General features: G+C 41.4%; 1 protein-coding gene and 2 pseudogenes across 6 annotated transcripts in view; 2 read left to right on the top strand and 1 right to left on the bottom strand.

Moving 5' to 3' along the window:
• Positions 1-15,005, top strand: part of LOC107399359 (3-beta-hydroxysteroid sulfotransferase-like) — a 230,626-nt gene that overhangs the window by 152,357 nt on the left and 63,264 nt on the right. The window lies entirely within an intron of this gene.
• On the bottom strand, positions 586-14,034 carry LOC121826285 (NACHT, LRR and PYD domains-containing protein 9B-like; annotated as a pseudogene).
• On the top strand, positions 5,604-7,552 carry LOC143273117 (glycylpeptide N-tetradecanoyltransferase 2 pseudogene; annotated as a pseudogene).

The raw sequence follows: 15,005 nt of genomic DNA, 5'->3' as shown, positions 1-15,005 counted from the left end.
ACTCTGGCCCTCTGAGGAGCGGGGAGCACTTTAAACCACTGTGTTATCTTTCCAGCCCCTCTTTGAAGGAATAAAGGGTGAACCTTAGGCCTGATCCCTGGAACTTGGAAAAAGAATTTTTGAGATCACTTTTCCAAAAGTATGGATTCCTGATTTTAACTTTGGGGATTCTAGATATGATCTTCATGTTTCCCATTTTCTGCATTGTGACGTTGCTGTCTTTTAGGATCATGGCATGAACTACAGTTCAGGTGGATGTTCACTGCACTGAGAACAACACCAGTTTAGACATGTTACAAACATGACTCCCAACCAGAACTGTAAGAGAACCAGGGTCTCTTCATGTTCAAACCCCAACACTCTAAGACAGCCATTAAGGACTCATTCATGGTTTCAAACATGCTCAGAGTTTATTGAATGTATTTGTTATCTAAATATTGCAAAGTGGTGAGGGGAAGTATAAAGACGGATGGGGGCAGGACACTGTGAAAGAGCAACCCTGGAATCAGCTACCAGTACCAGGTGTGCAACTTGGGACAGGGTACACAGGAGAAATATGACAAAGGAACAGCCATTGTTTCAAGATCAGTTCATGCTGTTCCATACCAGACGGACACCTCTCCTCTCGCTTTCCTCTTTGACCCAGGGACAATGTAAGATATCCAGTTTTTCCTTCGTTTCCACAGCTTGCAGTAGCATCTGTGACTCCTCAGTCAATGCAGATTTGTCCAGTCTGGAGTGAAAAAGACAGTGCTGTTTATTTTCATTACATTTACTAATTTGTATGTGTTTATACGGGTACATGCTACAGTGCACATGGAAGATCAGAGGTCAACTCATGGGGGTCCATCCTCCCCCTTCTATTATGTGGGTCCATCCCAGTTTGTCAGGCTGGACAGAAAGTGCCTTCACCCACTGAGCCATATCAGCATCTGAAGTTTTGTTGACAATCACTTGCCTCTCTTCACCTCTATGCTGACCTCCCTGTCACCCTTCCCTAGGAATGAAAGAGGAATGTACCAAGTGTCAAGAGAAGGCATGATTCTCTCCCAGAGAGTAGGGACCCTCTCACATATATAGATATGTAATTAGATGTTTATATAAAGAATCTATCAAGATGTTAAGATTAAAGTTAAAAAACATTGAAGTAAAAATGACTGTTTTCAGCCATTCATTGTTTAATTGCCTAACCATGATGTTTATTATTCCTTATTCATACATTATAACTTGATACAGTGTTGGCTTTTCTCAAACTTGTGAATAGTAATATAATGTCATTGTCACCAATCTAATAATCTTAAGCCTCTCCCTTTTGTGTCCCTACTCACTTTCTATGAGATACTTAAAGCTTGTCCTACATCTTAGCTCACCCATGAACATATCTGATGCTCATCTGTTCTCACTGCCTGTTCCACCCATGCCTTTATCACTAAGCTTACCTAAAAAATAAAAATGACTAAACACTCATTATCTTTACACTTATATTTAAAAATCTATTTGTTTATTCTTTGATAATTTCATATATAGAGAGAATGTATTTTGATCATATCCTTTCCCCATTCTCCTCCACATTCCTTTCCAAACTGCACTAGTTTTCTTCCATAAATAGATGTCTCCATAATGGTCCATATTCACTGTTCTTACATTTTATATTCATGTTCATATCTGTAAGCTGCATGTGTACATACTACTGCATGAATACATGGTCAGAGAGGACATAACTAATTTTGTGTTTGTATAATCTTTCTCTTCTACGAACCCAGGTATCTTTTAGTAATTCCCCATCCCAAGGCCTTTGAATGATGGAACAATAAAATTATTTACTATGGCTTCCCTGGGACAATAGTCTGTGGTGGGTAGCTATTTGAGCCATGCCCTGAAGCACTGACCCTAGTGAGGCAGCTGTAGCTATTACACCTGCCTATGACCTTGAGGAACATGCCCCTGGGGCTTCGTCACTGGGGAACTTGTAAAACCTAGGATGCATATATGCATCTGTCTCTTGGCTACTTTGTGGTTTGGATGTCGAGATCTTGGGCCAAGCCATTCAGCATGGGACATAGCTGAGCTCTCCTAGACCGTATGATAAATCCCCTATGGTTGTGAGTTAATCCCCAAATAAATTCCTTGATCATTAAATAAACTCCGTGGATTGCTAGCAATTAGATCCCAATATTAGTCTGGTATTCTGCTACCATGAGCAACCAACCTCAACCTCAGGGCAGGAGACAGTTTACAGTGACTTAGGTAAGATGGAGGAAGCTCTGCCTTTGAAAGGAATTTTTTTCGTATTTATATTCTCCTCTTGCCTGGTATCCAATCTCTTTCCAGGGGCATCATTTATCCCATAATATTCATATTCATTAAGCTAAAAATTATATATAGGGAATTTCAGAGCTAGTATTCCTTGTCTAAAGTTGGTCTCATGGTGTATCTGTTTGCATTTGCTCCACTTACTGATTTGGCAACTGAGGCATGGACAAGTGACTGAGTCTAGTGACACATACCTTGTCCTCGTGCATTCCTTAGTGGGTATTTGATCACTTTTATGATGGCTGCACCCATGTGCAGGGTTCTGCAATATCTCCAGGGCATGCTCTCCCAGACCAACTCACATCAGTGTCTCCAGGACACAGCTTCGATACTTCAGGATTTCACACAGTAACATCACTCCTTTGTTCTTCAAGGGGTTTTCAACCAACGAGAGATGTTTCACCTTGCGGTAGATTAGAGAAGTAGCAATCATGCCACAAGCCTCACTTGAGATGTCACATTTCCCCAACCTACATTAGAGATACACGTCACAGGGTAGGAATAACATCTTCAGGTGATCTATGTAAGACTACCTATTGTTCAAACAAATGACCCAGATTCTAATACTGTACATACCAGTCCACACCTACATCATAGGCTTATTTAATTCGTAAGTATAATTCTGTGACTATCATTGTGAATTACAGAGTTCTACTGATTGGGAATAAGCCCAAGCCAATGGTTTTCAGATATGGGTGACTTTTACTCTCTGGGATCCATTTGGAAATGCTGGTGAGGTTATGGGTTGCCACAAGAACCAACAGAGAGATAGAGTGTTACTGGAATGTAGTGGGTAGAAGTCCTGCCCTTTAATGCAGAGATAGACCCCATCACTAAAATATGGTCTGTAACCCAGTATGTCTGATTACCAATATCACTGTCACACACACACACACACACACACACATACTTCTTGAGTCCATCACAGTGACCTTCCCCTCTAGATTTCAGTTATCAGTTAGAAAGTCCATTGTATTAAACCTGTGCTTCTGACATTATTAAAACCTGCTCCTTGTGCTTAACTTACAGAGGAGATTATAAAGCTTATGGGTTTTGCTATCTCCCTTGTCAGTTTAGTATATTCAAAAGATATGATGGAGGATAATAGAAACAGATCACGAGCATTGAGTAAGATCTGGAAGGATCCCAAGTACGTGAACATTGCCTTATGGATGTTGAATGCTCCATATGGATATATTTGCCAAACTAGAAGACCCCTGGTTTTCCTTTCATCCCATCACTGTGATAAAACACCCTGACCAAAGCTGGTTAGAGAGTAAATGGTTTGGCTCACACTTCCAGCTCACAGTCCATTATTGGGGAAGTCAGAGCAGGAACCTGGATGCAAAAATCATGAAGGAGCTGCTTCTTGCTTAGTTAGCTAGACTTCCTATAAAGACCAGAACCACCCACCCAGGGAACCATGCCTCTTCATAGCAGACTGTACCCTCATATATTAATTAACCATCAGGATAATCCCTGACAGTCATGCCCAATCTGATAAAGACAATCACTGAATCAAGATGTTGTTCTTTGAGTCAAGGTGACCGTTAATACAAAGCAGGATGAAAATATTCCAAACTTTTAGGGATTTTTTTAATGGAGTCTTTATCATGTAAACATGATAGGCTAACTCCAAACTAACATTCTCACAGAGGATGGGGGACGAGAATGACAGTTACAGAACATGGTTCCAGCTTGGTTCTTCTGGGGACTGGTCACTATGCAGTTGCCCACCAAAGACCATTCATTAGAATGCAAGTTGATCCTATACACCTGGAGAACGCCAAGAGGTGGGAAGCTTTGTGTCAGGAATCAAGGCCACAGTCCAAATATCAGAAGAAGTGATTCTGCCACCATCACCAAGCTCTCACGAAATGACAAAGGTTTGTAATTCCTGTACACAGCCAGAGGAAAAGACTGCAATGCAAGTTTCTCAGCATGAGCCACCATACCACAGCACCAGTGGTGATAAACTCACTCTGAGCTATCAATCATGTAGCTTAAGAGCATCAGTACCCTGTCGACTTCAACTCATTCTCACGCCATTTCCACATTGCCCTGCAGTTGCAGGGCTGCCTCCCATTTTCTTCTTAGCCTTCCATCAAAGGCCATGTGGAAGTTTTACTTACGGATTGTTTCTCTGCTGGTAGTTTTCACAAGGTGCCTCTGCATGCTGACCTCTGATTTCCACAGGTGCCCTGCCCCCCACACCAAGTAATGAGTGTAATACAATCCAGATATGCTATTATGTTGGTATTCAAGCCATCAGAAAACAAAGGAAGTCATCAAAATGCAAGGGGAAATTTTTCAGAAGGGAGTGGGAACCAACAGCACACAAGTGAATGTGATCGAAGTACATTATAAACATTGGCGAAAGGGCGTCATGGGGGAGTGGAGAGCGGATCAGCAGGTAAGAGCACTTGCTGCTTCAACAGAGGACTGGAGTTTAAATTCAGGAACCCACATCAGGTAGCTCACAGCCCTCTTTGGCTTCTGAAGGTACCTACATACAGGCACACACACACACACACACACACACACACACACACACACACACACACATTTTTACAAAGAGAAAAAGAAACTATCATAATGAAATTCATTTTGTGTAATATGTGCAAATGCAAGTCAGAAATTTCAAAGATAAACCTTAAAAGTGATTTTAAAAGTAATTTTAATGAAACTGCTTAGTGTAGACAATGCACTGACTTACAGTAGTTCCTCCACTCTGCATGCTGGGCATTTCAGCACAGAGCACATATTTTCAACCACATCATCGGAGAGATTGGTGCCATACAGGTTCACAGATTTCAGGTGAGGTAGTGGAAGAAGAGTGTGAAATAATGTACCATCTCCAAAGTTAGTCATGAAGGGACACCTGTGCAATAAGGCCAAATGGCGAATTATACCTGGATGTGGGGGTACATGGCCAAGCAACTTGTAGACATCCCCTTCCACACTTTGCCTCACAAACTATGCTTGTTTGGGCATTCTAGTTATCCATGTCAGGCAGCTCATGATTTATTATAACTCTCACTCCAGAGGACCCAATTCAGATGCACACATACATAGACACAATCAAAATAACCTTAAAAACTAGATTTTTAGTTAACATTCATTGCAGTCTCTAGAACATAACCAACTCCTGTTGGCTGTGTACACACACACACACACACACACACACACACACACACACACACACACGATGTATAAACATTTACAAAGCCCTATATAGAAAAACCTCAGGGCTCGGAGCACCGCCTCCCCAGCCGCTCAGAGCCGCCGCGATGGCAGAGGACAGCGAGTCTGCGGCCAGCCAGGAGAGCCTAGAGCTGGACGAACAGGACACGTGCGAGATAGTCGGAGACAATGAGGAGGAGACGGAACACGCCAAAGGAAGCCCTGGAGGGGATTTGGGAGCAAAAACTAAAAAGAAGAAACAGAAGAGAAAAAAGGAGAAGCCGAATTCTGGGGGTACCAAGTCCGATTCTGCCTCTGACTCCCAAGAGATTAAAATTCAGCAGTCTTCAAAACACAATGCCATCTGGCAGCAGATTTCAGCGGAGCAGCCATGAAATCCCACCATACCTATTCAGAAGCTACAGGACATCCAGAGAGCAATGGAGCTGCTGTCTTCATGCCAAGGCCCAGCCAGGAACATTGATGAGGCCACAAAGCACAGATACCAGTTCTGGGACACACAGCCAGTGCCCAAATTGAATGAAGTCATAACATCTCATGGTGCAATTGAACCAGACAAGGACAATATCAGCCAGGAACCGTATTCTTTGCCACAAGGTTTTATGTGGGACACTTTAGACTTGAGTAATGCTGAAGTGCTGAAGGAATTGTACACATTGCTGAATTAGAATTATGTGGAAGATGATGACAATATGTTCCTCTTTGACTATTCGCCTGAGTTTCTCTTGTGGGCTCTGCGTCCCCCAGGCTGGCTTCTGCAATGGCTCTGGAGGGTCCGAGTGTCTTCACATAAAAAGCTAGTACGTTTCATAAGTGCCATTCCAGCATACATCCGAATTTATGACAGTGTGAAGAGGATGGTAGAAATCAACTTTCTTTGTGTCCATAAGAAACCGAGATCAAAACGGGTAGCCCAAGTGTTAATTCGATAAATAACTAGAAGAGTGAACCCAGAAGGAATCTTTCAGGCTGTGCATACTGCTGGAGTGGTTCTTCCTAAGCCTGTGGCCACATGCAGGTATTGGCACCGATTCCTAAACCCCAGGAAACTGGTAGAGGTGAAATTTTCTCACTTGAGTAGAAACATGACCTTACAGAGAACGATGAAGCTGTACAGACTTCCGGATGTTACAAAGACTTCAGGCTTGAGACCAATGGAACCGAAAGACATCACAGCACTGGTTCCTCCCCCGGGAGCACATCATTAACACATTTGTGGTGGAGAGTCCCAGTGGGAAGCTGACTGATTTCCTGAGTTTCTACACACTCCCCTCCACGGTTATGCACCACCCAGCTCACAAGAGCCTCAAGGCTGTCTATTCCTTCTACAACATTCACACAGAGACACCCCTGCTGGACCTCACGAATGATGTGCTCATTATAGCCAAGTTGAAAGGATTTGATGTATTCAATGCACTAGACTTGATGGGAAATAAAACCTTCTTGGAAAAACTCAAGTTTGGTATAGGAGGCGGGAACTTACAGTATTATTTGTACAACTGGCGGTGTCCAGGGACAGACTCGGAAAAAGTTGGACTTGTTCTACGGTAGATGGATATGTTACTTCTAGAAGGCTGACATTCTCATTTGTTAATACTCTATTTAGTGAGTCCTGGAACTGCCATTCCAAAGAAGAATAAAAGCACAAGTTGAGTGAAATTGCAGTAGTTGCTAACAATCAGAACAGATGGCCAATAGTACACTTTTCTAGTTAGGATGTCGAAGCCAAACTCTGCTGTTGACTGATGTGTGGGAGGGCTGAAGGTGTCCACAGAGCTCTCATGGTAAAGAGAGGATGTTGTCCTTCCACTCTAGAAGTGGGGCTGCTTCTCTATGAACCAAACAGAAGTGGTGTCATCATGTTAAGAAAACCTTTGCTGTTAGGAGAGTCACTGCTGCTTTTCTGTTTGTTAAGTGGTGATATACTCGTATAACAGAACAAGGATCCATATGTGTATCACCTTACATGCTACTGGGAATGTTTATAGAATTGACATGTGGTAGATAATTATATATGGAGCAATATGAAAATGTAACAGTGACTTACACATTTATTATTCCATAAGCATAGTAGCCAAATCAGCAAACACACAGGTCTATCCTATAAGCATAGCAGCCAAATCAGTAAATATGCAGGTTTGTCCTTTGATCTTCAGCAGGTTAGCGGATTGTTTCAAAAGCAAAGTTGGGGCAAATGTTCAGCATGCTCACTAAAGAGTACACACCTGACTGACCAAACCTTGCAGCTGCCTGCAGTCTCATTTCTCAGCAATGACAGAGATGTGTGAGGGTAAGGAAGTAAAATCTCTAAAGTCAGATTTAATGCCCAGAGGAGTGTAGGAGTGCTGTCAGCACAGAGATGGTCTGAATGTTTTTATTATGCACTATTGCACATGTCCCTTTATGCTGACTTTAATTTATCATGAAAATTGTCATGCTAATGGAAAATGTCTTACTTGTAAATACGTATTCATAATTGTGTTACTGATGTTGTTTTTACCTAGAATTTGAAAAACAAGTTTCACAGTGTATATATATGTTCATGCTGCCACTATCCCAGGGAAAAATAAAATACTAAACAAGGCCATTGTATAGACTGGCCTTGGAGTCAGATGCCACTAAGTAGGTACTTCTTCCTGTCTTTACTCCAGTGCCTCTGCTCCACTCCAGAACACTACTTCAGACAACATAGCATTTCCTTCCCAGCTAGAAAGGACTCACCAAATGTTACTTTTAGGTCGAGTCTCACCTGTTGGCTGTTCTGTACAGCTCACAAGCTGACAGTGGTCATTAATGTTTTGAATGGTTGGGGGAAATGGCCCAAAGAATGACAGTTGTAGCATGCAAATCTTATGAAGTCCAAGTTTTATCAGAATACAGCCACATCTTCATTATGACCTACCTGTGGCAGCCTCATACTATGAAAGGAAATCAAGTAGTTGTGACAGACTGGAATGTATTGCCTGCAAAGTTAAAATATTTGCTATCTGGCCTCTTACCATGTTTGTGGACTAAGGTCCTAAGAAGTAGGCCACAAATTGTGCCATCCTTGATGGCACCACTAGAGGGGGCACCTGGGCCTCACAAGTGGTGCAGAAGTGGGACCAGTACTGTTCCTAAAGACACGTGGCAGATTTCTCATTTCATATGGTCCATGCCCAACTTTGTGACATTTTTAACAGAACACCTTCAGGAAATAAAACTATCTATTCATTGGAACACTGTTTAGAAAGACAGCATTAGGTAAGCAAGTTTAGTGAATCTGGATTTACAGCTCTTTGGGAATTGTCTCACTCATTTTTTATCTTATACAAATTGAGTTTTCCGATTTAAGAATTGCCAGTCAGGAATTTTTTTATGGGCTTCTTTACCTCATGAGAAAAATGTTAAACCATCGCTTTAGAGATTTGTTTACTGCACATTGTAGTTGTTACAGAACTCATCACTTTAAATACATTAATAGTTCACATTGATATATTCATAACTTAAGCACATGACCACTCGACATTTTACAAAATCAGCAACCAGTGCAACTGCTCAGATACAAAATAGCTGTTAAAACCAAATATAAATGCAACAGTCTCCAGAGTTGTTTTTAAGTTACACTGCCCTGTCTTTATATCCAAAATGTGCTATAAGGTTTCTTTCCTTCACAAAATGGAAATTTGTCAGTAAATGGAACAAAGGTGGCATAGCCCATGAGTTCAGCCAGAACTTGGAGTGACAAAGTTTCATATCCTATGTACTTGCTCCTAAATTACAGAATGACTTTCCAGACACATGGTAGATTTCACATCCAAAGCACTGACAGCTCCATTTCCTAGTCTGAAAGACCAATTGAATCTCTCTTGCTACATTTCACCTAAGTTGCTACTGTGATTTTTGGTGTTAGTTTTGGAGGTGTGTGTGTGTGTGTGTGTGTGTGTGTGTGTGTGTGTGTGTGTGTGTGTGTGTGTTTTGTTTCGGTGCTGGGGATCAAGCCAGGGATTGTGTTCTAATAAGTACATGTCCTACCACAGAGCTGTACCCCTATTGTACTTTTGATAATGTTCAATATTGCAAGGAACTTAATGATGTTCAAGGAGGGAATTCTTATTGAAATAACCATATCAGGATTTTTTTCTGTATCACTCAAGCCTTTCTCCATGCCGGTGTCAATGCTTACCTACAAAGAAAGCCAAATTACTACAAAGTAAAAAGGGTATGCCGCTTTTTTTTTTTACATACATATCCTAAAACCACTGTTCTAACCAAATTCAGGTGCATTTTAAGGGGGGCTGCTGAAAACTAAGGAAAGAAGTGAGGATGCAAAGCAAGGCGCACAGAGGACTGAGCAGTAGACCTCAAAGCAGCAGGCAGCAAGGCAGCAAACACAAAAACCTCTCCCTTCTTCTGTTAAGTAAGCAGAGCATCCAGAGAGCACTGTTCTCACCCCAACAATCCAGGAAGGCTGGTCATCAAACCTCAAAATCATAGGCTCTTAAAATATATAAGACTTTAAAATAAAATCAGAACTCAGCTAAACACCAGAAACCAAGGATCCCTCACCTGCTAGCAGAGGAGACTGACAGACACCCTTGCCTCTCACAAGATGGACAGAGACTCTCCCACAGGTATGCCGCTTTTGAAGACAGTGTGCTGCTTAGCATTTAGTGTCTCTCCCTTACAACTAGGACCTTCTCCAGTTGTTTCATCCACCTTATTAGACCATGTCTGTGGCCCATTTTCCAAGTTTGGTAGAGAAATATTAAGTACTGCAGGAAAGAAGCAAACATTGTACCAGCCTTGAAAGCAGTGAATTTATACATGCATGGACATTAGTCTCAATAAACTTCGGTTCTGTTAAAAAAAGAAAGAAAGAACGAAGGAAAGAAAGAAAGAAAGAAAGAAAGAAAGAAAGAAAGAAAGAAAGAAAAAGAGAAAGGAAGAAAGAAAGAAGGAAGGAAGGAAGGAAAGAAAGAAAGAAAGAGAAAGAGAGAAAGAGAGAAAGAAAAAGAAAAGAAAGAAAAAAGAAGAACCTCAGATATGTGGCTCTTGCCTATTGCTTTTGCTACTTTGGATTTAGTTCTGTATTTATTTATGCATTAGTCTCCTCAAGGAAGAGATAGAATATCTTCTATCTACTTAAAGGATGGATGCCTATAAAACTTATGACAAGCTTTGAAGCTTAAACACAGTCTGAGGATTCTTAGCAGATGGATACATCGAGTCACAGAGATGCTTAATGGCAGTTTCATTGAAATTACAGCAGTCCAGACCCAACACCTGCAAGTCCTGGAAAATTTTGCACAACATACTCCAATATTTTATTGCCTTTCTGCAATGAGAAAACACATCATTATTCTCTGGTGCCTAAATTCAATTTGAGACATTCCTAAGATAGGCAGATCACTCCCAACCCCCTCAATGAGGCACACATGGTACATAGACATGCATGCAGGCAAAACACTTATATGCATTAAATAAAAATAAATAAATCTTTTTAAAAAAAGGAAAAGGAGCACCAAGAGACAGAGACAGAGAGGAGAGAGAGGGCCCTGTGTGCTACAAAATGTCATCTTCTGGGCATGGTGTAGCCATTGTGGTCTTAATCCCATAAGAGCTGTGGATACCTCCACTGCCTTCACGAGACCGGGCCTGTTACCAGTCAATCAGAAGCTGGGGAGAGCCTCACACAGCTCTGCCCCTCCCTGCTAACATAATGACTACTGGTGGATTCTCAGGGAGGAGCAGCCATCTCCAGTTTTGTACCCACAAGTCAGTCCACCATAGTCTAATGCACAGTTCCAAACCCATACACACACTGATAGCCCTGGTTAAACTCAACAGCTGACACAACAAAAAGACGTGAATGTGAGAAAGAAGCTCATAAAGAAGAAGTTAGTGTGATGGGGTGGAAGGGGAACAGAACGGAGTAGAAGGTGAGAGTAACCAGAATGCATTACCTATAGGTATGAAATTGCAAAAAAATACATTGAATAAAAATAATAATAAAGAAGCATGGCTTGAGATAAGGTGAACTAGATTGAGTATTTGGGAGACTCATTGTTAATAGGTACATATCACTGTTGAAGACACCCAGCCTTCTCTGTTCTCTAGGGTCTCCTCTTGCAGTGATAAAACATGATTTCTATGTGAATTCAGGTAGATATTTGGGACTCCTGAATGAATAGCAAACTACACCCAATGATATCATCAAAGATGCTACACATTTGAAAGATCAAGTATGAGCTAGCAGCCTAAAGCCAATGCAAAGCAAGGCAACTAGAGCAATGTAGTATGAGCACAGCCTCAAACCAGACACGAGTTCCCAGAATCTTCTCCAGTATAGTCACCAGGACACTAAACACTCTATGGATGAAGGAAAAGAGCCAGACACTGCAACAAAGCTGCTCACATTTCCAACTCACAACTGGCCTTGTCACTAGTTTGTTCTTTGTATAAATGGAGGAACTCAAGACACAACTTTCCAGGGCCACATAGCTCCGAATGGCAGTGCCAAGACTCAACAGATAGGCTTCCTGACTATGCCATCTAAACACCCAAGCATAGATGTGTAAGAACTTAGGAAATGCCATGCTGGAGAGAGGGATCAGTGGGTGAGAGTGTAGGCTGTGCAAGTGAGAGGACCTGACTTCAGATCCACAGCACTGACGTAAAAAGCTGAGGATGGTGGCTTGAGGCTGTTGCCTCAACATTAGAAGAGGGAGACAGGTAGACCCTGGTATTCTGCTGGCCAGTTAGCCTAGTCAAGATGGTGAGCTTCAAGGGTGGTGAGAGACTCTCTCAACAGCTGAAGGCAGAGGACAACAAAGAAAGCCACCCCACATCTTCCTCTGACTTGTTCACAAATTCATATGGATACAGCATGCACACAAACACACATACAAAATTATGCATAGACGCTAAGGCAAAACTGGAAGAGCTGAAGACAAGCTTCAGAGTTGTGCTTACCTTTTGTTGTATTCAAAGTCTTCTAAGTTATCATCTTCTGGCTTATAGATTTCTGAACATACTGTGTTGTATATGCAGATGAAGTTTCTTTAATTTTTGAGATTTCAGCAGACCATATGTAGCCTCTGACAGTGCATCAACATTATTAATATCAACAGTCATTTTGTCAAATAGATCCATCACATCTGTTTCAAAGCTTTCTTCCTGGTTGTCAAGTAGGCTCTCAAACAAACTCTGGGCATTCATCAGTTTCTCACTACACTCTGCTTGACTAAACTACTAAAGCATTTGAGGATTTCCTGTTTTATCTCTTTGGATGGTATAAAACCAAAGTGTGGTTTCAGTATGTCAGTGACATTTTCACTGGCAATTCCAAACACAAATAGCCCTGTCAGGAGCCATATGGTTTGGCCATGAGCATAAACTTCTCTTAGAAGTTGGGGTAGGCTTCCAATGACAGAGTGAGTTGTGCCTCTCTCTTGTCTGAGGAAATAGAACAGGGCAGCAAAATACGACTGTAATATAGGATGGGAAAGCATGAAGTTGTCACCTTGAGTACAGAGAAAATTCATTCCCAGCCACACTGCCTCCTCAGATTCCAATATTTCATTCTTCCTGAGATCCTCACACTTGAACACAAATACCTGTTTCCACATGCCTCTACAGCCAAGGTACACAGCCAAGGTCTTTGATGTTGCTCTGTTCTGATTAGGTGGACAGTTGTCATACACTGATCTGAATGAGCTCACTATAAAGCTTGTGTAGATAATCGAATCTGTTACATCAACTAAGCTTATTTCCTCTCCCCTGTCTCATTGCCACTTTAACATACTACAGGACACCCAGCATATATAAGGATCTCTGCATAAAGTGAGTAATTGTTGACTTGTTTTTAAATAATCAAAGACTTGTAAGCCTTTCTAGTAACTGGCAAAGAAGCGCATACAATAGAACTTTGTGGTCTCGTCAGTGAATCCATGAATAGTTATCTCCCTTGGATACCGCAGCAAGGGATAGATTTTTTGGTACACTTGGGTTTCCCAATTCAAGAAGCAGAGAGGATCCTGGGAGCATTACTTCCTGTAGCAAACTGCTGAAGACAATTTGTGTCGGCAGCATCTTCTCCCAGTCTTTGCACAAGTTTGTCCTGCGTTCCAAGTCAAATTTCAGGTATTCAAGTGCCTCCAGGATAAACAAGATTCTCTTTGGATCAGATCAGATATCTTCCAGTGTCTCTGAAGACTCAGACAACTTAGTTAACATAAGCTGAGCTAAGCTCAACTCTCTGATATTGTTAAGTGCGAGGGGAGAGATGAAGAAATCTATTCTGCCATAAGTTTCCTGATGCCCAGTCCAACATTGCTTTTCTTAAGAAAGTAGTTTTTCCTTTTCCTTTACAACCTAGTACAACTGCAGTGACTGGATCTACCTGACAAATACTTCTTGCAATGCCTTGTACTGCTCTTCTACACTTTTTTGGTAGTTTTCATCATCCATTTGAATGAAGGTCTCATTGGATCATATGTGTTTAAATGAAGTCTTCATAATCTCTTTGTATGGACTTCATTTATCTGAGTTGGATTAAATCAGAATACAAGGCAGTTAGGAATCCTCCTGAGAATAAATCACAGTTTGTTTGTTTTTTCTTAAATACACTTCTGGTCCTGAGTAAAGAAGAAAAGGAGGAGAGCCACCCACCCCTTCCCCTGCAGTAAGTTTCCTATTCCCTTCATCTGATATGGTTTTTCTTCGTGTTACACTACAAATGAAGAATGGTTAGGCCCCACCCTAACCCAACCAACCAACCAGTTCTTTCTATACCCACACCTCTAGATAGAGACCTCTACTGTATGTAGCTCTTTCTGTGCTTGTGAGCATGCATGGGAGAGTTGACTGACTCATGGCCAACTCAAATCCCTATACTAAAGGGGATACATGAATAATTCAGGGCCAATAGAGAAGGGAGGTCTCCAGAAGCCAGGGGTACTTAAAGAAAAACCTGGGATCTAGAGTCAACTGTCTCCATATATTGGATCCCTTCTCTACCAAAAAATATTTTACAATGCCAATAAATCTTGCTTTCACTTTCCCTGGAACTCTTTCTTCCCTTACATTCTTTAATCACAGAGAAAAATAACTCACCAGCTAGCCAGTCTCATCTTGGTGCCCAGTATGGGGCTCAAACCGTAGACACTCAGTTGATTATTTTGCTGTATGAGGGTTATAATATATTTGATATGTCGACTGTAAAAGCATTATGATCAAACTGGAAACTCACCTCTGAGTAACAGCTACTATAAAGCATGAATTCTGGGTATTGCTTTCCAAATTTGCAAAGGGCATGGTACCTCCCCAGGACAAAATCCAGAAGTACTTCATTTGTACACAATTTCATGAGTTAGAGCTCAGAATGTTGCTGTTCAGTCTAAAACTTTCATAGCTCCAGTAAGTCATTTATAAGTCATTCTATTTAAAAATTTTCAGTTTGATATACATGTTTATAATTCTATGCTTAGTCAAAGCAAGATTTGATT

Source organism: Peromyscus maniculatus, chromosome 1, assembly GCF_049852395.1.
Source record: "Peromyscus maniculatus bairdii isolate BWxNUB_F1_BW_parent chromosome 1, HU_Pman_BW_mat_3.1, whole genome shotgun sequence".
Taxonomy (NCBI): domain Eukaryota; kingdom Metazoa; phylum Chordata; class Mammalia; order Rodentia; family Cricetidae; genus Peromyscus; species Peromyscus maniculatus.
The sequence above is the reverse complement of the archived record's forward strand: the minus strand, read 5'-3'. Positions and strand labels throughout refer to the sequence as shown.